The sequence below is a fragment of the Raphanus sativus genome, chromosome 4 (assembly GCF_000801105.2).
Source record: "Raphanus sativus cultivar WK10039 chromosome 4, ASM80110v3, whole genome shotgun sequence".
NCBI classification, from domain to species: Eukaryota; Viridiplantae; Streptophyta; class Magnoliopsida; order Brassicales; family Brassicaceae; genus Raphanus; species Raphanus sativus.
The window spans coordinates 20,883,479-20,905,287 of NC_079514.1; the positions used below are offsets into that span (position 1 = coordinate 20,883,479).

General features: G+C 40.6%; 1 long non-coding RNA gene across 1 annotated transcript; it reads right to left on the bottom strand.

The window, feature by feature from the left end:
* Nucleotides 1-18,495: 18,495 nt before the first annotated feature.
* On the bottom strand, nucleotides 18,496-19,064 carry LOC130511523 (uncharacterized). Its single transcript, XR_008944998.1, has 4 exons — nucleotides 19,052-19,064; nucleotides 18,892-18,949; nucleotides 18,690-18,791; nucleotides 18,496-18,627 (listed from the first exon to the last, which is right to left on the bottom strand). It is a non-coding gene; the product is annotated as an uncharacterized LOC130511523 (long non-coding RNA).
* Between the last annotated feature and the right edge of the window lie 2,745 nt (nucleotides 19,065-21,809).

The window sequence follows — 21,809 nt, forward strand, 5'->3', positions numbered from 1 at the left end:
CAACTCCTTCAGGTAATTAGTGTAAGCTTTTCCTCCGAGATCCTCTTGATGGCGTAGTTGAGCGTGAAGCTGTGGAGGAGGGGGACATCGTGAGTGAAGGAGAAGCCACAATCCACGACGAGGCTACACTGAGTCCGTGAGAGGATTGAACCCGGCCGGTGACTAGCCTCGTAGAGATGAACGAGTGACTGAGGATTAGGGAGGAAGCTCCTTTTATCTTTCAGTGATAAGAAAGATTTTTTTTTTTTGATGATGATGATGAGGCATCAAATTGGTAGTCTTTCTGTTTCAAAGGCATTGGGAGATAAGAAACTGGTGAAAGAAGAAGATGAAGTCAAAACCATCAAAGAAGAACTCTTGATTCATTTCTATAGGAGGGATGAGACTATCCACTGAAGATTTATCAGATGAAGGAAAATAGCACTGAAGAGACTGAGTCATCTGAGAGTGAAAGCGAGGAAGACATGCTTTGGAAGTGGGTCTGAGATTTGACGAAGCTGTTGCTAAGGACTACTTGGCAGTGAGAATATGTTGGATGCTCACTGGTTAGCAGAACAGTGTTTAGATAAGTGAGAGTTATTCAAATGATTCTTTTGTTGAAAAGACAGGGAAGTTAACTGGTTTTGCCTTACAGAAAGCATCGTGAGAGAATGGTGTTGGTCTTGCTGAGGTCAACTCTCAGTTAGAGCGTTTTGTTCAAGGATAACTTGTTATATAGGATAACTTGTGGTAAGGTTATAAAACACACATGTTATCTAGGATAACTTTTAAAATTTTCAAGATGGATTTCCAGAAAATAAAATGAATGTGTTTTATTACATAAATATGTTTTCGAAGAGAATAAAAAAGCGTGTAAAAAATGTTAGACAATTTTTGTTCTGGATAGCTATCCTGAATTGAAACTTAATCTTCAGAACAACCAAAACAAAACAACATAATTAGAAATTCATTGGCTATAGAAATCTCCAAATAGAGAACACATATAAAAGAGAAGAGAGAACATGGAAATATGATAGCTTGAAGTCTTTTCAGTAATGCTATAAAAAAATGTTAAATATGGTATGATTATAAAAGACATATGTAATCTAGGATAGCTTTTGGCACTTTCAAGATGAGTCTCCAGAAAATAAAATGAGTATTGTTTTTTTACATAAATCTGTTTTCGAAGAGAACCAAAAAGTGTGTAAAGAATGTTAGACAATTCTTGTTCTGGATGGCTATCCTGAATTGGAACTTAATCTTCCAATATATATATATATATATATATATATATATATATATATATATATATATATATATATATTTCACCAAATAGAGTTCATTGTCTACAAAATGGAGAACACATATCAAACAGAGAACATTAAAATATGATAGTTTGAAGCATTTTCAATAATTTTATAAAGAAAGTGTTAAATGTGATATCATTATAAAACACATATGTTATATATGATACTTTTGGCACTTTAAGGATGAGTTTCTAAAAAGAATAAAATGAGTGTGTTTTCTTGCATAATTATGTTTTCGAAGAGAATCAAAAGCTTGTAAGGAATGTTATACAATTCTTGTTCAGGATGGCTATCCTAATTTGGAATTTAATCTTCCAAAAAACATAATAAAAATCTATAAGAAAATTAATTGGCTATAGAAATCACAAAATAAAGTTAAAATATTCAGGAAGCTCTTCCTGAAAATCTAAATTTTAATTAAAAAGAAAAATGTTAGGATAACAAATAAAATATTTAGTAATTACTTCTTGAAATTTTAATATTTAATTAAAATTTTAAATGTTAGAATATCTAGTAAAAATGTATATATTTATTGGACTTACTATTTAAAATTATAAATGTTAGGATAGCTTTGGCACTTTCAGGATGAGTTTCCAGAAAATATCCATTTAAAATTATAAATGTTTGGATAGCTTTTGGCACTTTCAGGATGAGTTTCCAGAAAATAAAATGAGTGTGTTTTATTACATAAATCTGTTTTCGAAGAGAATCAAAAAGCGTGTAAGAAATGTTAGACAATTTTTGTTTTGGATGGCTATCCTGAATTGAAACTTAATCTTCAGAACAATCAAAACAAAACAACATAATTATAAATTCATTGGCTATAGAAATCTCCAAATAGAGAACTCGTATAAAAGAGAAGAGAGAACATGAAAATATGATAGCTTGAAGCCTTTTCAGTAATTCTATAAAGAAAGTGTTAAATGTGGTATGATTATAAAAGACACATGTTATCTTGGATAGCTTTTGGCACTTTCAGGATGAGTTTCCAGAAAATAAAATGAGTGTGTTTTACTACATAAATCTGTTTTCGAAGAGAATCAAAAAGCGTGTAAGAAATGTTAGACAATTTTTGTTCTGGATGGCTATCCTGAATTGAAACTTAATCTTCAGAACAATCAAAACAAAACAGCATAATTATAAATTCATTGGCTATAGAAATCTCCAAATAGAGAACTCGTATAAAAGAGAAGAGAGAACATGAAAATATGATAGCTTGAAGCATTTTCAGTAATTCTATAAAGAAAGTGTTAAATGTGGTATGATTATAAAATGCACATGTTATCTTGGATAGCTTTTGGCACTTTCAGGATGGGTTTCCAGAAAATAAAATGAGTGTGTTTTATTACATAAATCTGTTTTCGAAGAGAATCAAAAATCGTGTAAGGAATGTTAGACAATTCTTGTTCTGGATGGCTATCCTGAATTAGAACTTAATATTCCAATATATATAATCAAAATCTATAAGAAAATTCACTGACTATAGAAATCACCAAATAGAGTTCATTGTCTACAAAATAGATAACACATATCAAACAGAGAACATTAAAATATAGCTTGAAGCATTTTCAATAATTTTATCAAGAAAGTGTTAAATGTGGTATCATTATAAAACACATATGTTATATAGGATACCTTTTGGCACTTTAAGGATGAGTTTCCAATAAGAATAAAATGAGTGTGTTTTCTTGCATAATTGTGTTTTCGAAGAGAATCAAAAGCATATAAGGAATGTTATACAATTCTTGTTCAGGATGGCTATCCTAATTTGGAACTTAATCTTAAAAAAAAAACATAATCAAAATCTATAAGAAAATTCATTGGCTATAGAAATCACCAAATAAAGTTCAAATATTTAGGAAGCTCTTCCAGAAAATCTAAATTTTAATTAAGAGAAACCCAGCCTTAGGACAGTTAAGGCGGATCCACACAAAACAAAAAAAATCTCTTCATCTTCATTTCTTTTCTTTTTCCACAAAGTTTGTTTTGGGTTTTTGATTGCTGAATTTTGACTGCCTATCATCCTTTGAACCAGTAAAAGAACTCTGAGTGATCACCTAAAAATCGTGAGATCAAACACTTTGAGAGTGTGAGGATTTTTATGTGCTAACGTTTATTAAGTGTTTCAGGATGTTTGGACTTCTCAAGAAATCAAAACCACTACAAGATGATATCCTATTTCCTTTTAAAACTGTTTCGAAAAAAAAGCAATTAATTTTTGGAAATAAGAAACAGTTTGCTGCTAATAGGTTTGATTTTGTGCAGAAAAGGAAGAGACAAAACAGGTCTGATGATGAGAAGTGGGTCAGAAGTGGTGATCGTCCCTTCACCAAAACCAAGAGAAGCAGTCGTGATGTGTTTGATCAGAATGAGATTCAGACTTATGCCAGTTTGGAGAAGATGTTGCATAAAGCTATTCATGCTGTCCGGCAACTCAAAAGGAAGGAAAACACCAACACTTCTTCAGCACCAAAACAGCAATGTAAGTCTTCTTATCTTTCAAATTCTGATTTGAAAACTAATGAGATTTCTTTTGATAAAAGCAAAGCTGTGAAACCCACAAGCAAAGCTCATTCTACCAGGTGCTTCAAATGCCATAAGGTCGGCCATTATGCTAACAAGTGCCACAAACAGAAAACATTGGTGACCTTGAAGAAAGTTGAAACCGAGCCAGAAAAGGAAGTATCTTTGTCCATTCAAAAGTCGGACCACATTCATAATGAGCTTTGTGTTGATTATAATTCTTTTGCTTATAATCCTTTTCCTTTTAATGATTCAGATTTGAGGACAAATCTTTTTGAAGAGGGAGAGTATGATAGAACCAAAATCGAGCACCGTCCTTTTTGGTTCATGGACACGATCCAAAGTGGCGATCTTATCAACCAGCTCGACTCAACCAAGGTTTCTCCACCAGTTCCTGATGATCACACCGACCGAGCCGCACATTCTAAGACCCATGGTCGAGCCAGACTTAACTTGGGTCGTGAGGAAACCCAAGACGGACATGCATTCTCATCCGGCAGACCATCCGGACAGTCCCGTAGGCGTCCTTATCTTTACCCCGTGCATCCATCTGGTTCGGATGAACCTGGACATTATCTGAAGGGTCATCTTTGACCAATCTGCATGGAAGACTGAGTCTTTGACTCGTTAATTCAGATCTGGTCAAATTTATAGTTTCTATACATTATTTTCTGTGCCTTGACTAGATCTGGTCAAATATCTAAATTCTATGTATTGTTTTCCGCATTTCTCATTATTAGTCTTTGACTACAAACACTATAAATATGTAGTCACTTTGATGAATAAAAATCAGTTCATTTTGGTTTCATTTTTGTTCTTCTTCTCTGAGTGAGAGAGAGTTCTTTAGCTAGTTCATCGGTTTGAACCGGCTTGTTGATTTGGTGGTCAGCCAATCATCTTTGTGTGTTATTTGGTGGTTAGCCAACACACTACATCCGTTCTTTGGTGGTTAGCCTTAGATCGAGGGTATATCAAGAGCCATTCCGCACCTCTTGACGATCCTATCAATCCATCCCAGTTCCAGAAGTGCCTTCGCCTTCTCGGTTCATATCCAACATCCGGCCAAAGCCATCCTCCCGATTTTGGGCGTATCAAGCAGGGTCCGCAGATTCATATGCAGCAGGTTCCGCCAGTTCAGGTTCAGCATGATCATCAGGTTCCCGCTCAGCAGGCCCCAGCGCCACAGTATCCGCAGGTTCCTATTCAGCCAGTTCCAGGTGTCTTTCAGGTTCTGCCGCCGCCACCCGTCATTCCAGTGCATGTGTCCGAGGTTGATGAAACATTTATCAGGGTGTTGTCACAGATGAAGTATGTGAACTTGGAGCATTTCAGTGGTACCACGGATCCTACACTTGCTCACGATTGGAGGCACAGTTTGGATAAGTGTTTGAACACTATCTCATGCCCACCAAGGCTCAAGCTTAGGATTGTTGAGTTGTATTTACGCGGAGATGCAGCAGTGTGGTGGGATGGAGTGCGAGTGATGCACCACGGCGAGATGACTTATGAGGATTTCCTGTATGCGTTCAACAAGAAATATTTTCCGAGAGAAGCTTTGGATGAGAAGAAGAACGACTTTGAGAGTTTGAGGCAGGGTGGAAAGTCTGTCAGAGAGTATGAGCATGAGTTTCGCCAGCTTCACCGATTTGCGGGTAATGGTATGGATGAGGAGGATCTTATCAGGAGGTTCTTAAAAGGGATGTGAGTAGAACTTCACGGTAGGTGCAGTATGGTCACCTATGCCAGTTTGGAGGATCTGGTAGAGAAGGCCGTTGTGCAAGAGAAATGTATTGCAGCGGAGCAGAAGTTCAACAAGGCAGCTCAACCTAAGACCGGAGGGACTTCCGGGTCGCAGAAGAGGACCTTGGATCAGTCAGGCATCCAGTGCTTTCATTGCGGGAAGTTTGGACATAAGAGTAGGGTTTGTCGAAGCAGGCTAGCCGGTGCCCGTGTTGCACCGCCAGTAGCAGTGGCAGCAGCCCCAGCAGTGGCAGTTGGGAACTGCTTTGGCTGTAACCAGCCGGGTCACATGATCAGGGATTGCCCGAGGAGGGGCAATGCAGCACTTCCACCACCATCGAAGCGTCTAGCCATCGCTCCACGTGTGTTTACAGTTGGAGATGCCCAGGGAACCGAGCCGATAGCGGGTATGCATCTTATTCATACTTGTTATGTTTTCAGTATTTTGGTTATGTGGTTATCATGTGTAGTTAGTAAAAATCTTGTGTAGGATTGGTTTCGGTTGGAGGTGAGTCAGCTCACACTTTATTCGACTCAGGAGCTTCTCATAGTTTCGTAAGTCCGCGTTTGGTCAAGTCGTGGTCTTTCCGGGGTGTCTTTGAACCAAAGGCTAAACAGATTCAGACTTCCGGCACCGAGAGATTGGGAGCGATTGGAGTTCATCGTGATGTACCAGTTATGCTTGGAGGAGTCGATTTGCTCGGAGATTTGACAGAGATGGAGATGAGCTTCTACGACGTCATACTTGGGATGGATTGGTTGACGCGACATCGGGTTGTATTAGATTTCCCAGAGGCAAGAGTTAATATCCCGAGAGCGGAAGGGAAAATCACATTTGAAGGAATCCAGTCACAGCAGGGAATTCCTATTATCTCCATGTTGCGTGCGGAAGAATTATTGGAGAGTGGAGCAGAGGGGTTTTTGGCGACCATTTCGATGGTTAATGATGAGGATCAGCAGGAGTTGCATGATATTCCCGTGGTTGCTGAGTACGAAGATGTTTTTGAGGCCTTAAAAGGGCCACCGCCAGCTAGAAGTAATGTTCTTAGATCGAGGTGGAACCAGGGGCAGCCCCGGTTTCACGAGCTCCTTACCGTTTAGCTTCCACAGAGATGGCTGAGTTGAAGAAGCAGTTGGAGGAACTATTAGATAAAGGTTTTATCAGGCCGAGCATTTCACCGTGGGGAGCACCTGTTTTGTTTGTGAAAAAGAAGGATGGAAGTTTTAGACTTTGTATCGACTACAGAGGTTTGAACAAAGTCACCATCAAAAATAAGTATCCGCTTCCGCGTATCGACGAGTTGTTGGATCAGTTGCAAGGAGCTTCATGGTTTTCTAAGATTGATTTAGCATCAGGATACCATCAGATTGCCATAGCAGAGGGAGATGTAAGGAAGACGGCTTTCCGCACACGTTATGGACATTATGAGTTTGTTGTGATGCCATTTGGGTTGACGAACGCACCAGCAGCATTCATGAAGCTAATGAATGACGTATTCCGCGAGCATTTGGATAAGTGTGTGATCGTTTTCATCGACGATATCTTGGTTTATTCTCGGAGTAGAGAAGAGCATGCTGAGCACTTACGGACTGTGTTGGGGAAGCTTAGAGAGCATCAGTTGTTTGCTAAGTTGAGTAAGTGCAGCTTCTGACAGAGAAAGATTGGATTTTTGGGTCACGTGGTTTCAGAAGCGGGAGTTGCTGTAGATCTAGAAAAGATTAAAGCTATTTCAGAGTGGCCGACACCTAAGAGTGCGACGGAGATCCGCAGTTTTCTCGGTTTAGCAGGATACTACAGGAATTTTGTCAAGGGGTTTGCTAGCATTGCAAGGCCAATGACAAAGTTAACGGGCAAAGACGTCAATTTTGATTGGACAGATGAGTGCTCGGAGAGTTTCGTAGAGTTGAAGCGACATCTGACACAGACGCCAGTTTTGGTACTCCCGAGGTCAGGGATACCATATGAGGTTTATACTGATGCATCAGGCACGGGATTGGGATGTGTATTGATGCAAGAGGGTAAGGTCATTGCTTATGCTTCACGTCAGTTGAGACCTCACGAGGCTAATTATCCTACACATGACTTGGAGTTAGCAGCAGTTGTCTTTGCATTGATGATTTGGAGGTCGTATTTGTATGGAGAGAAGGTGAAGATCCTCACAGATCACAAGAGTCTGAAGTACATCTTTACTCAGACGGACTTGAACTTAAGACAGCATAGATGGGTGGAGTTGTTAGCAGACTACAACTTGGAGATTGCTTATCATCCGGGAAAAGCTAATCAAGTGGCAGATGCCTTGAGTAGGCGCAGGAGCGATGTTTCGCGAACTAAGGAGGTTCAGGAGTGTATGGGAACACTTGCTAGTCTCAGATTATGCGCCACTACGGTAGACGGAGAGACTGTTGGCCTCGAGGCGGTAGATCAGGCAGATTTACTATGGAGGATACGTAAAGCTCAAGATGTCGATGAGGCTTTGCGTAAGCAGATTGAGATCGAGAGTGTTGGATATCATATAGCATCGAGTGGGATGTTCATGTACCGGAACCGGGTTTGGGTGCCCAGTGATGAGTTGTTAAGAAAGGAGATTTTACGGCAAGCACACCACTCGCGTTTCTCTATTCACCCAGGGAACACCAAGATGTATAGAGACCTGAAGCGTTATTATCATTGGCCGGGTATGAAGAAGGATGTTGCTACATTTGTATCGCAGTGTCAGACTTGTCCGATGGTTAAGGCTGAGCACCAGGTTCCTAGCGGGTTATTGCAAAACCTGCCATTACCGGAGTGGAAATGGGACATGGTGACTATGGATTTTGTATCGGGATTGCCGACCACTTCAGGAGGAAAGAATTCCATTTGGGTAATCGTGGATAGACTTACCAAGTCAGCCCATTTCTTAGCGATTAAGACGACCGACGGAGTGAGTCAGTTGGCGCAGATTTATATTGATGAGATTGTGAGATTGCATGGAGTTCCCATGAGCATTGTATCGGATCGAGACGTAAAGTTCTCATCTATATTTTGGGGAGCCTTTCAGAAGGCACTTGGGACAAAGGTCCATATGAGCACAACATACCATCCGCAGACTGACGGTCAGTCAGAGAGGACTATTCAAACCTTAGAGGATATGCTGAGAGCTTGCGTTCTAGATTGGGGAGGAAGTTGGGCAAAGTATTTACCCTTAGCGGAGTTTGCCTACAACAACATTTATCACTCGAGCATTAAGATGGCACCGTATGAGGCTCTTTACGGTAGGCCTTGTCGCACACCGCTTTGTTGGACAGAAGTGGGGAAGCGACGTGAGATTGAACCTGCAATGGTTCAAGAGACGGTAGAGCAGGTTGAGATGCTCAAGAGTCGGCTTAAGGAAGCCCATGATCGACAGAAGAGTTATGCAGATAAGCACCGTAAGGATTTGCAGTTCGAGGTTGGCGACCTGGTATACCTGAAAATGAGGACATTTCAGGGAGGATCTAAGACTCGGAAACTAAAGAAGCTTAAACCGAGATATATGGGACCATTTCCTATTTTGGAGCGGATTGGAGCAGTTGCATACCGATTGAAGTTATCAGCAGAGTTATCAGACTTCCATGACGTGTTTCATGTTTCCGTTTTGAGGAAAGTCGTTAGAGAGCCAGAGCTCATTTTACAGCAGCCACCAAGTGATCTTGGCAAAGATTTATGTGCGCCGTGTACGCCAGTGGAGATTTTGGATCGCCAAATGAAAACAGATAAGGGAATGATGACCATGTTGGTCAAGGTTCGTTAGGAGAGAGACGGGATCCAGGAGGAGACATGGGAGCCCGAGCTACAGATGAGGATTGATATGATTCCAGATCATGTCAAGAAGAACAAGGACCAACCAGCTGAAGAAGAAGATGCCTTAGACCTTTCTAAAGGTCCCATGACTCGTGCAAGATCAAAGAAGCTCAAGGAAGCTATTGGAGGCTTAATCCGAAAGTCTTTGAAGAAAGAAAGTCTTGATGGAAGCTTGATACTTCAAGACCCACTCATCACCATTCAAGTCATCATACCATCAAGCTGAGTATCATCTAGGCTAGCAAGAGAAGTGTGCTCTTTTCCTGTCTTAGTTTTTGTCCCATTGGGTTTTGCTAAGATAGGTTTTTAACGAGGCCTTGTCTTGCTATTTCAAATCACCTAGTATGATACTCTCGGACCAGACTACATTATGTATCTTATTCTATCTTAGACTATGCTTTTTATTTCGTTTACACAAGTCAAAGGGAGCCTGTTCCTTTATGACTAGTAGTTGTTTCCGAGACCTTGTGCATGTACAAGGTTCTCACTATATATTTTGGTCGAAGCAAGTCTAATAAGATCATCATCTTTAACCTAAAAACCTTTCTCTTCTCTTATTGCTATCAACAAGAGTTCGAGAGTTCTGGTGTGTCATATCCAGAGTCTAAGGACTTCTCCTTTAGTGTGTCATATCTAAAGTAGTCGTCTAGGAGTATCAAAGAGTCATCCGCATCTCTTTGTGTCACCAATCGCATCCACAAGCCTTGAAAGATTGAGTTTTTGATTCATCTTTGCAAGGATCTATCCAATATCATCCAGAGTTCATCCTAGGGTCGTGTTAAGTGGTATCAGAGCAGCTCTGGATAGGGAAGTTTCGATCTTTTGTTGTTTTCAAATAGAACCCTTCAACTTCTTTTGAATCCGCCAATCGATCTGTGTTCTTTGTTGTGTTATTTCACTAGATCTGATCGTTTCAATATCTATTGTTGTTGTTTGAATCAAATCCTGATAGATCTAAGAAGTTTCTTCATATTTGATCTTGATCTGTTTCGATTTCGTGTGATAAAAGTTATCAAGTTTTGATCTTTCAAATTGTTTTGCCTTAGATCGCAAGTTATTCCTTTTAATCAAAGTTGTTTCCTTTTTAAAAATTTTCTTGAACATCTTACTTGTTTAGATTGTTTCTTTGTCTCAGGTACCAATGGGGAACGAGACAGATGAGGAAGCAGAACTTGTAAGAAAGAGTAAACTACTAAGGGAGGAGATGACAGAACAGTTGAAGCAAACTCTGATCACTACTGTGGCTGATATGATCAAGACTAGCATCACGGGTCTTCGTGATGAGATAAGGCAAGAGCTACTGGTCAGGGCCATAGTAATGAGTCTAGGAGAGACAGAAGAGGTCAGAGTCCACATAATCATCCTGAACCAAGGAGAGATCGTAGAGAGCATGCTGAATCTCATGAAACAGACAACTACTATGAGCGTCACCGGTCTGAACTCAGTGGATCTTCTTCATCCAGAGGTAGTAGGAGAAGGCAGAGACGTGATCATGATGAAAGAAGGACTCAGAGAGATGAGTTCAATGGATTAAAGATCAAAATCCCTCTTTTTCATGGCAAGGTTGATCCGGATGCTTACTTGGAGTGGGAGAAGAAGATTGAGCTAGTCTTCAATTGCAAACACTACACCAGCGCTCAAAGAATCCAAATTGCAGCTACTGAGTTCCATGACTATGCTTTGAGTTGGTGGGATCAATTGGTAACTAGTAGAAGACTCAACCAAGAGTATCCAGTTGAATCTTGGCAAGAGATGAAGTCTCTTATGCGCAAGAGGTTTGTGCCTAACCATTACCACAGAGATCTACATCAGAAACTAAGAAGACTCACGCAAGGTTCCAAGACTGTTGAGGAATATTATCAAGAGCTAGAGTTACTGATGCTGAGAGCTAGTATTTCAGAGGACAGAGAAGCTACTATGGCAAGATTCCTTGGAGGGCTAAACCGTGAGATACAAGACAACGTTGAGATGCAACACTATGTGGAGATAGAAGAGATGTTGCATAAGGCTATCTTGGTGGAACAGCAGCTTAAGAGAAAGGGTCACTCACGTGGTAGCTATGGTTCCACACGATTCCAACACTCAAAAGAAGATAAGCCAAGTTTCCAGAAAGAGAGTAAGCCTCAGCCTAAAGAAGAACCGAAACCTGCTAGCATCTACAACAAAGATAAAAGCAAGGTTGAAACAACTAGTTCAAGAGCCAGAGATGTCAAGTGCTTCAAGTGTCAAGGTCGTGGTCACTATGCCAATGAATGTACCAACAAAAGGGTAATGATACTGCTTGATAATGGCGAGTTTGAATCTGAAGCTGAGAAAGAAGATCATACTAAGGATCAGTCTGAAGAAGAGTATGAAGAAGAGGCGGTTAATGGGAGGTTACTGGTGGCAAGGAGAAACCTTAGTCTTCAAACTAAGACCGAAGAGCTTGAGCAAAGAGAGAACCTATTCTACACACGGTGCTTGGTACAAGGAAAGGTCTGCAGCCTCATAGTTGATGGTGGTAGTTGTGTCAACGTTGCGAGTGAAACCATGGTTCAAAAGCTTGGACTAAAGGTGCAGAAATATCCAAAACCCTATAGACTCCAGTGGCTCAATGATGAGAGTGAGATGAGGGTATCTGATAAGGTTCTAGTTCCTTTATCCATTGGAAGATATGAGGATGAGATATTGTGTGACATTTTGCCTATGGAAGCAAGTCACATACTGCTGGGAAGGCCTTGGCAATCTGACAGACGTGTAACTCATGATGGTTTTACCAACAAGCACTCCTTTGAGTTTAAAGGCAGAAAGACAGTACTAGTGCCACTATCTCCAAAAGAAGTACATCAAGATCAGCTGCAGCTTCAAAAGAAAAAGGAGATTGATCTTAAACCGACTCAAACCAAGCAACACAACTTCTATGCCAAAACTGGTGATATCAAGAGATCTCCTCACTCTAATCAATCTATTCTTTTGTTCATCTACAAAGAATCTCTTTTGAATCTAACTGATTTTGCACCGGTATACCCGAGTGAGATGTTATCTCTTTTGCAGGAATATGATGATGTGTTTCCAGATGATAGTCCTACAGGGTTGCCACCAATAAGAGGGATTGAGCATCAGATTGACTTTGTACCTGGATCCACACTTCCTAACCGACCTGCCTACAGAACCAATCCAGTAGAAACCAAAGAGCTACAAAGACAAGTAGATGAGTTGATGGAGAAGGGTCACATCCGAGAGAGCATGAGTCCTTGTGCTGTTCCTGTCTTACTAGTACCCAAGAAGGATGGGAGCTGGCGCATGTGTGTTGATTGTAGAGCAATCAACAATATTACGGTGAAGTATCGACACCCTATTCCTAGACTTGATGATATGCTTGATGAATTGCATGGTTCTAGCATCTTTTCTAAAATAGATTTAAAGAGTGGCTATCATCAGATTAGGATGCAAGAAGGTGATGAATGGAAAACTGCATTTAAAACTAAACATGGTTTGTATGAGTGGTTAGTTATGCCATTCGGATTGACAAATGCACCTAGTACATTCATGAGGTTGATGAATCATGTGCTTAGATCATTCATAGGCTCATTTGTTGTAGTTTACTTTGATGACATCCTTGTCTACAGCAAGAGTTTGGAAGAGCATATAGTTCATCTTAGGTCTGTTCTTGATGTTTTGAGAAAGGAAAAACTTTATGCTAACCTTAAGAAATGCACCTTTTGAACGGATAACTTGGTCTTTTTAGGCTTTGTTGTGAGTGCAGATGGAGTTAAGGTTGATCAAGAAAAGATAAGAGCCATACAAGAATGGCCAATCCCTAAGACAATCAGTGAGGTCCGGAGTTTTCATGGTCTTGCTGGCTTCTACAGAAGATTTGTAAGGGATTTCAGCACTCTTGCAGCCCCACTAACCGAAATCATCAAGAAGGACGTAGGTTTTAAATGGGAAGAAGCACAAGAAGCCGCCTTTCAATGCCTAAAAGAGAAGCTCACTAATGCTCCCCTTCTTATACTTCCAGATTTTAATAAAACTTTTGAGATAGAATGTGATGCTTCCGGTATAGGTATTGGTGCTGTCTTGATGCAGGATAAGAGACCTATAGCTTACTTCAGTGAGAAGCTCGGAGGAGCTACACTCAACTATGCAACATATGACAAGGAGTTGTATGCACTTGTGAGGGCTCTACAAACTTGGCAACACTACCTTTGGCCTAAGGAGCTTGTGATACACACGGATCATGAGTCTCTTAAGTACTTAAAGGGTCAAAACAAACTCAGCAAGAGACACGCCAGATGGGTTGAGTTTATAGAAACCTTTCCTTATGTCATCAAGTACAAACAAGGTAAAGAAAACATAGTTGCTGATGCTCTCTCCCGAAGGTATGTTCTCTTAAACACTCTAGATGCTAAACTCTTAGGATTTGAGCAATTCAAAGAAATGTATGAAACTGATCTTGACTTTAAAGAAGCTTATCTATCTTGTGAAAAGATTGCTAAAGGTCACTACTTTAGGCATGAAGGATATTTGTTTTATGATAATCGCCTATGTGTACCTAACTGTTCTATGAGAGAGTTGTTTACTAGGGAAGCTCACGGAGGAAGCTTAATGGGACACTTTGGTGTTGCCAAGACTCTTAAGGTTTTGCAGGATCATTTCTTTTGGCCTCACATGAAGAAAGATGTAGAGAAGATATGCCAAAGATGTGCAACTTGCAAACAAGCTAAGTCCAAAGTTCAGTCTCATGGTTTGTATACTCCTCTCCCTATTCCTTATCACCCATGGAATGACATTTCTATGGATTTTATTGTTGGATTGCCTAGGACTAGAACCGGAAAGGATTCAATCTTTGTAGTTGTTGATAGGTTCTCCAAAATGGCTCACTTTATTGCTTGTCACAAAACTGATGATGCATTGCATGTTTCTAATTTGTTCTTTAAAGAAATAGTTCGTTTGCATGGCATGCCTAAGACCATTGTTTCAGATAGAGATGCTAAATTCCTTAGTTACTTTTGGTAAACTTTGTGGTCTAAGCTAGGAACTAAGTTGTTGTTTTCTACTACATGTCATCCGCAAACTGATGGTCAAACTGAGGTAGTAAATAGAACATTAGGAGCTCTCTTGCGTGCATTCATCAAAAAGAATTTGAAGTCTTGGGAAGAACATTTGCCTCATTGTGAATTTGCATACAATCATGCTGTGCATTCTGCTTCTAAGTTTTCACCCTTTGAAATTGTTTATGGGTTCAATCCCACTTCTCCTTTGGATCTAATGCCTTTACCTGAGTGTGCTAGAGTTAGCTTTGATGGAAAAAGAAAGGCCGAGATGGTGCAGGAGATCCATAAGCAAGCACGCCACAACATTGAAGAGAAAACAAAGTTGTATGCTAAGCATGCAAACAAAGGCAGGCGTGAGATGATCTTTGAAGAAGGAGATCTTGTTTGGGTTCACCTTAGAAAAGAAAGATTTCCAAACGAGAGGAAGTCCAAGCTGATGCCAAGAATTGATGGACCATTTGAGATCGTGAAGAAGCTCAGCAACAATGCCTACAAGCTTGATCTAAAGGGAAGGTATGATGTGAGTAATAGTTTTAATGTTGCTGATTTGGTTCCTTTTATTGCAGATGATCCAGATTTGAGGACAAATCCTTTTCAAGAGGGAGGGAATGATATGATTCCAGATCATGTCAAGAAGAACAAGGACCAACCAGCTGAAGAAGAAGATGCCTTAGACCTTTCTAAAGGTCCCATGACTCGTGCAAGATCAAAGAAGCTCAAGGAAGCTATTGGAGGCTTAATCCGAAAGTCTTTGAAGAAAGAAAGTCTTGAAGGAAGCTTGATACTTCAAGACCCACTCATCACCATTCAAGTCATCATACCATCAAGCTGAGTATCATCTAGGCTAGCAAGAGAAGTGTGCTCTTTTCCTGTCTTAGTTTTTGTCCCATTGGGTTTTGCTAAGATAGGTTTTTAACGAGGCCTTGTCTTGCTATTTCAAATCACCTAGTATGATACTCTCGGACCAGACTACATTATGTATCTTATTCTATCTTAGACTATGCTTTTTATTTCGTTTACACAAGTCAAAGGGAGCCTGTTCCTTTATGACTAGTAGTTGTTTCCGAGACCTTGTGCATGTACAAGGTTCTCACTATATATTCTGGTCGAAGCAAGTCTAATAAGATCATCATCTTTAACCTAAAAACCTTTCTCTTCTCTTATTGCTATCAACAAGAGTTCGAGAGTTCTGGTGTGTCATATCCAGAGTCTAAGGACTTCTCCTTTAGTGTGTCATATCTAAAGTAGTCGTCTAGGAGTATCAAAGAGTCATCCGCATCTCTTTGTGTCACCAATCGCATCCACAAGCCTTGAAAGATTGAGTTTTTGATTCATCTTTGCAAGGATCTATCCAATATCATCCAGAGTTCATCCTAGGGTCGTGTTAAGGATTGACCATCCAGAGTTGTTTCGGGATGTTATGGAACAGTCAGTTGCTGGCTCGAATTCGGGGTCGAATTCCTTATTAGTGGGGGAGAGTTGTCATGACCCAAAACCTTGGCCCATCTGAAGCCCGGCGAAGCCCAAACCCATTTCCAGAGGCCCATGGTATTTTTCTTTAAAAACCCACTTTGCAACATCAGTTTCTTCGCCATTGCAACAAAAAAAAAAGAGAAAAAAGTTAGAGAGTAAGAGAGAGAGAGCTAAGGAAGTGGTTGATCATTTTGTAGAGAGAGGATCACCGGAGCTCGTCGCCGGAGCCACCACGTCCAGTGATCGCGTTCAGTTCACCACCACCGATCGCAGCCCTAGGTAACGCCGGAAACCGCCTTGATCTTTAAGTTTATTTCGGCCGTTTTAGTAAAACACCCATAACTTCCTAACCGCTTAGTATTTCGTGCATGCAAGACCACCATCACGTTCCTCTCGACGAGAAAAATCCATAGCCACCGAAATCGTCGAAATCGGAGCTCAGACGAAGCCGTACGCGCCTCCGGAAGATCAGCCCGCGCGCGCGCGTGAAACGCACGCACCGCCGCCTCCGCCGCCCGTCCGCCGGAGCAGCCGCGCCCGGCCGCCGTCTGTTCGCCGCCGGGAATCCGCCGCTGCGTCGCCGCCGCACCGCCGCCGCCGGTGACTTTTCCGGTAAGCCACTGTCCCTCCGCCGTCGCCGCCGGTGACCGGTGCCGGTGACTCGCCGGCGACTCGCCAACTCGGCTGAGTCGACTCGGTGAGTCAACTCGGTGACTCGGTCAACCGGTTGGTTTGACTGGTTTAAATTAATTGCGAATCGGTTAGGGTAAACCGGTTGGTTAAAATTAATTAGATTTCGGTTAGGATAAACCGGTCGATTTAATTAATTAATTAATTTAATTTCGGTTAAGGTTAAACCGGACGGTCCAATTGAAATCGATTTAGGTCAGAGTAAACCGGTCGGTTAGCTAAATTGATTTCTGGTCAAGGTTTGACCGGGTTGATCTTTGACCAGCGGGGTGACTTTTCCTTACACACCAGTTTTCACCCGTTCGAAGGGTGTTCTGACTCGGAATTTCGATCTGATTTCAGATTTGGAGTCTATTTGAGCAGCTGGAGTTCATAGACATCACTTCTCTTCATTACTAAGGTGAGGGCTTCTCCGTTAAATCCCGAACTAGTTTAGTACTACCATTATGAAAAGTTTAGTTTCGAAACATGATCTGTCTCTGTGAATCGAGTCTGTTTGCGAGTCTTTTTTGATTATTATTGCTATTGATTGTTAAACCGGAATTAGGTTAATAGAGGATTCAACGGTTGTGTGAATAGATTGATGCTGAGCACGGTTTTTATATATATATGTATATACATAGTTATGAGTAGGGACTATGTGATGGGCGTGAGTTCGGAGATGTCCGAGATTCGACGCTACGGTGTGATATGGGCGTGAGTTCAGAGACGTTTGAGCTTCGACGCTACTGTTTGGGGCGTGGTGCAGAGACGTTTGCGTTCGACGCTACGGTGGGCGGGGGTACAGAGACAGACTGTACTAGCGACGCTTCGAGTATATGTTTATATTCTCATAAGGAAATACGTGGTGCAGAGATTAGCTGTGTGCTATTAGCGTATTATTTGTCGTTATGTGTGGTGTACTAGATGCCGTGTTTGTTCCATGCTAGAGCTAAGCCTACATAGTTGTAGTGCTATGAACTGAGTCAGTGGTTTGCGGTTTAGCATCCCATACCTCACTGAGCGACTCCCTTGTTGCTCACCCCTCTTTCTTTCCCCTTTCAGGTGAGACCGATGAGCAGGAGTGATCATATCGGACTGGTGCTACTATTTGGGCACGTGGGCTTTATCGTTTTATCATTTTATCTTTTATCATTATTGGGCCTTCAGGCCTTTGGACTTCTATCGTTTATGTTATTTCTTATTTCAGCCTTCGGGCTTATGTTGTTATCGATATTTCGGATGTTTTTTCGGGTTTGAATTTATAGTATTGTATTCGACTTTATGATATGACGTGGAGTTTATTATCCGTATTATTATTATTATTCCGCTGCATTACTATTTATTTATTATTATTTTAAATTCCGCATTTATATTCGAAAGACGCGCTCGCGTCAAAATTATTTTAAAAGTCTTTACCACAATAGTTATTGTTATAACCAAGTCAAGAAGAAGATAAGTTACAAAACCAACACAATATGATTCAAATAGCAAACGAAACACTAACAATTTATTCAAACTTGAGATAAAGATAAATATTCTGCAGCATCAATTGTGGGCATTGGACTTGACCACTTTCTAAAACCTTGGAAGTTAAGAAGTGCGTGGCTTCTTCCCGGTGTGGCCTTCTTCCTCGAGTGGTTTACCCTCATTAGTGATTCCACCAACCACATGATCATCATTCAAGTCACTGGTAGCGGTTGTAGCTTCCTCAATCAATCCACAAGTGGTTCAACCCCTAGCTCCTGTAATCAACAAAGCGTTTATTATTTTAAGTGGTTGTGCTTGGCAAGATTTTGGTTAATGCTACCATAAGTTTTACATCTGCAGGACGGATGTTGGTTAACTTTTTCATTTCACCATCAAAAGACACAAAGACAGCCGCCTCCGAGTCATCTGAAACAGAGAGTTGTATACGATACCTGCATAAATAACAGTGGTAGGATTTGCTAGCGCTGGTGGCTTAGTGCAACTGTCAAATGCTATAAAATATCAATAAACAAAAAGGACTAATTATCAGACCGACTTGTTGCTGCTCCGCTTAAAGCAGAATCCGCTCATCGTCTAAACAGAACCTTCACTGAAAGGTGTCTGAATTTGATTAGACACAATTCTGAATTTACGTCGAGTTATAGTGTTTACCTCTAGCAATTGAAACAAAATGCATATTCCGGGGAGAGACTGAGATATATGTGTAGACTGTGGGTTGGTTGCTTATTTTCTTCGCTTCTTTTACACTAATGGCTGTTCCAACATAACCAAAAAAAAAACAAATTTAGAAGGTAAAAATAAGACAGGGGACTAACGAATATTCATGCTAAAGAGCAATGTGTGAAGACTCTACCTTAAACGTCTTTTTTAGGTTGAAGCATTCAGAACTTTCTGAGCATGAGGACCCTTACCTGTTTGAAAACAAAAAAAAATCAATCAGAAATAACACTATTAGAGAGTAAAGTTGCGAAAAGAAAGAGAAACACACAACATAAGTATATGTAAAGAATCACCCTTATTATATGTGTAACGACCCAGTTTCTTAAAATCATTATTTGATTTATTTGGTTTGATTAATTATTGGTCCAAACCAAAACAAACCCAACTCATCATCTTTGTGGTTTAGTAAAACCGGGTGTGCTTATATATAACCACATGTGTCTTCTCCTAAAACCTAAAGACGTGAGCCGCCATCACTCAACGCAGACATGTCATATTCTGTGTTCTCCATCATCACGTGCTCCATCTCTCATCACCATTAGAGTCTGTACCAGCCACCATGAAAGAAGGGCCATTACACCATTTGAAAAGAGAGATTAAAGCTCATCAGACACGTTTTGGAAGAGCAGAAGAACGATCGATCAAAACTGAGTATTTCGAATCCAACTTTTGAGGTTATGTTCTACACTCATAGATCTATGTTTATCAGATAGCGGATCATCATTTGGATTTTCCATCTAATAGTTATGGACATTTCTTTGGGGCTACTTGTTGTAGATCGGATCCGCCGATAGTCAACTTCATCGGTGTTTTCCCGTTGATCTAGAAGGAACCAGCAAACGATCGAGATATCATAAAAAAATCTCGTTGTCAGCTTTCCATATCATCTTCCCGATCGTAAAACCAAGGCACGGTTGGAAAGTTATCGACGTTGCTTCTTGGCCAAGGATAAGCTGAAGCTTTAGTGATGCAGATACAGTTCCGACCAGTCTCAGCGTAAAGGCCAAACGGCCGACCTAAATGAAAGCTTTCAATCTGGAAATTTTTCAGTAAGTAGTGTTGGGATGAGATGCCAGACTTGATAATTAAGCTAAAAGATTATAAGGTTTTATTAGACTTTATAAAGGATTGCAAGACTTGAGAAGTTAGCACCAGACTTGAGAAGCTAGGCACCAGACTTGAGACTGTAGCTACAGTACTTGCCCAGAAAAGAAGAAACAGGATAAGGTTTAGATACATTGAACCTAGACAGTTTTGTAATCTCTTTAAAACCTTGAAAACCCTCATTGTAATATTTTTAATGGAGTTTTGAGTCTCTCTCTAGTCTCTCTCTTGTTCTTATTCTCTCTAATCTTCTAATCACTTCAATCTCATACAAAATACTCAGATTAATCTGAATCACACTATAAAATCCAAAAGTGTGTAAGTAGTTCACTCTTTTATCTATCGTCTCCAAGAAGCGGATTGTCATTTCGAGTTATTTTCTGGAAGTTGTGTTTGTTTTCGTGAGAAGTATTACTGCAGTCTTCGTTTACGACAAGCCTGGAGGTGAAGCTAATTTGGTTAATTCAAATGGTGTCCGATCGGAGTGAACTCGGTGTCTATGGACAGAGGACATATAGGACTACATTATGACCGGACGGATTGAAAAGTTAACGGTCAGTTCTTGAGATATCCATCTGTTTTCTCTAGGGTTCAGTCCTGCCAAAATTATCATATCCATTTATTTTCAGAGAGTTCCAGAGTTGCTGTTTCAGAGTCGTCAAGGTTCATTATGTGTTTTCTCAGGTTATCTTCAGAACTCGTGGCAAAGGTGAGGGTCTATTCCGTAAATTCCGTACCAGAATAGAATTCTTTCTATCGTAGTTTAGATTTCGAAATATGAATTGAGTCTATTTGAGTCGTGATTGTTAGTTAGATTATGTATTGTAAACCGGAATTAGGGGTCTAGAGGATTCAACTATTGATTGGATTGTGTGATGTTGAGATATGAGATATATATGTATGTATGTACATAGTTATATAGTAGGGGCTATGTGATGTGCGGGTTCAGAAACATCTGAGCTGTCGACAAGATGTGGTGTGCGGGGGTTCAGGGATGCATGAGCTAGCGACGTAGATATGGTGTGCGGGGGCCCATAGACGTCTGAGCTAGCGTAGCAGATTTTGTGTGTGTGGGCGGGGTGCAGAGACGTTTGCATATCTACGCTGATCATGGTGTGCGGGGTACAGAGACATACTGTACTAGCGACGCATAGTATATATATTATATCCTTATGAGGAAATGCGGGGTGTATGGATTAGCTGTGTGCTATCATCGCATTGTTTGTGTTTGTGTGATGTGTTAGGCATCGTGTGTGTTCATGTTAGAGCTAGACTTCCATAGTGGGAGTTCTATTACTCAAGTCAGTGGTTTGCGGGTTAGCATCCCATACCTCACTGAGCGACTCTCCTGTTACTCACCTCTCGTTTCTTCCCCTTTCAGGTGAGACTGACGGACAGAAGTGATTGCTATCGGATGGGTGCTTTGGGAGTTTTATTTCTTATTTTCAGACTTTGGTTTTATGCTTTTATCGATATTTTCCGGGATTTATTTTATTTATGCTATTATTGGATTATGGTGTTGAGTTTGACTTTTGAGAAGTAATAAATGGAGACTTTTATGAGATTATTATTTATTATAAAGATTTAGAAAATCAGGGTATTACAATTTGGTATCAGAGCGGGTTCCGTCCCGGCTCCGACCCGGGATGGCGATTTGTGGGACGCGATTTTAATCGATTTTTGACGATTTTGAAAAATAATTTGGGAATTGGGGGAATTTTAAAAATAAGAGTAACTAGCACCTTTCTGTTCGGTAACTCCTAACCCAATTGTCTTTTTATGACGATGAGTTTACTCATCGTTATCCGTTCTCTAGCTAGCAGGGTTTCAGCCAGATGTTTAATAGATGGAGGATGTCACAGTTTGTCAGATTACTCAGTTGTTTATCAGGTTCGTCAACCGTGTTCGGAGATTGCCAGTGAATTTGTGATGTTTCTGCCACCACCT